General features: G+C 43.5%; 1 long non-coding RNA gene across 3 annotated transcripts in view; it reads right to left on the reverse strand.

The window, feature by feature from the left end:
- LOC142361201 (uncharacterized) overlaps positions 1-409 on the reverse strand; it is a 36,384-nt gene extending 35,975 nt beyond the window's left edge. For all 3 annotated transcript variants that reach the window (XR_012763820.1, XR_012763819.1, XR_012763818.1), the window contains exon 1: positions 323-409. This is a non-coding gene — a long non-coding RNA (uncharacterized LOC142361201). The remainder of the gene's footprint in view (positions 1-322) is intronic.
- Between the last annotated feature and the right edge of the window lie 1,426 nt (positions 410-1,835).

Here is a 1,835-nt window from a genome sequence, read left to right on the forward strand (position 1 = left end):
CAGTTTCACCAAACATGGTAAGCCAATCTGACAGATCATTGCATGCAAGAAAACAGGAGCAAGAATTTTTTGCAAGGTCAGCATGTCAAATCATCTCACAGAAGTGTCCTGTGATAACCAGAGCCTGCTCCAAGGACAAAGCAGTACCAACACCTCTTCAGCATCAGAAAGCCATTACAGCAATAAACTGTGACCACCACCGAGCCCCAGAAAATCTGCCTTGATGCGTTACATACAGAGAGAGCATTCCTTAAGTAAACAGGCTTTGCAGAAGTGCACTAGTGACTGCTGGTGTGTAAGTGTCTGGAGGCAGACTAGATACCTGCTGGTCCCTTTGGCTTTAAATCCTGGGTTCCATTCTTCCTCTGTCCAAGATTACTCAAATCCAATGCACATGCTCCTTCTCAGGCAAGTGCCCAAACCAGTAGGTCAGAGAATCAATTTCCAACTTGCTGTGCACAGATTGTGGTTATTCATTAACTGTTTGCAAGGAATCCATAAAATGTAACTGAAAAGGCAAGCTTACTTGCCAACGAGGTTAAATTAGCCCAACAGTAGTCAGCAAGAGAGAAAAGGAGCTAACGACTCATGTTTGCCTTTGTCCTCTGACACACCTCCTCTGCAATTTTTTTTTTCCTGTCCAATGACTGCATTAAACTCATGTGGTCTGTAGTGATAGGTAGGTCAGCCTTCCAAAATGTTGAAGAACAAGGAAACTCAGCTTTGGGACATTTGAACATCCTACATTCGTATTCTTAGTATCAGTGGGTTTTTTATGAAGAGTGAACATGAGCACATTTCCTCACTTGTTTTCAATGTAAGTCTTGCTTACTTTTTGAAAGAAGTTCCCCCCCCCTTCAAAAAAAACGGTGCCCATGTCAGAAGCGTCAAGCAAAAATACCATCTCCTGCTAAGATACCTCAACACCTGGCTAAAACTGATTGCAGCCCCCACATAACTATGCCACATCCCCAGCAGTCCCTATTTTGTAGCACCAAGTGAGCATGCCAGTGTTTCACAGCCCACACTTGCTCAATGCACCAAACATGTAAATCTTCCTCTGAAGCCTGACTCCAGCCACTTGTGCTCATGGTTCTGGGTTCTGCTGTACAGGCCAAACACCTAAGTAGCCAGCAGCGCAGTGACAGACTTCAAACACCGATTTAAACGTAGCCAACCTGATGTAACACTGAACAAGCTGAAACAGTACAAGTCATATTAGATTACCCATTTCTTTCTTAGTGAGAGGATCAGCAAAGTAAGCTTCAATGTGTTTCTCCTGAGAGCTGAGCTTTAAGTTCAAAAGCATTCAGAACCGGGCTTGAGTCAAAGTCCCATTTTGTTTAATTGCTAATTTATGCTGAACAAATAATTGCTTGGTCTCAATCCCTCCATGCCAGTTAAAACGAGACTGATGCATCTTGCGAAATTCTTCTCAGGCTGCACAAACTGTTACAAAACCTCTGCTGACAGAGACCAGACAAATATCAGCACAGACAGAATAAGCAGGATTTCCTACTCTATTTAGATTTAAAGCACAGAAGAACAGACACCATCCACAACACAAGAACATGCACCCATAAGAGGGTAGTTACGCCCTGGAAGAGGTTGCCAGAGACACTGAGGAACCTCCATTCCTAGAAATCTGACTGCCCCTGAGAAAACAGACCTGACTTTGAAGTGAGCCCTGCACTGAGCAGGAGTCTGGACCAAAAATCACAAGAGGTCCCTTCCAACTCCAGTGTTGATTCCACGTATGTTGATGTACAAATGGAAAGCTAACCTTGTGAAATAAAATGGACGAGTACGTAAATCATGACTACCACAAACATTCA

Source organism: Opisthocomus hoazin, chromosome 4 (assembly GCF_030867145.1).
Source record: "Opisthocomus hoazin isolate bOpiHoa1 chromosome 4, bOpiHoa1.hap1, whole genome shotgun sequence".
Lineage (NCBI taxonomy): Eukaryota > Metazoa > Chordata > Aves > Opisthocomiformes > Opisthocomidae > Opisthocomus > Opisthocomus hoazin.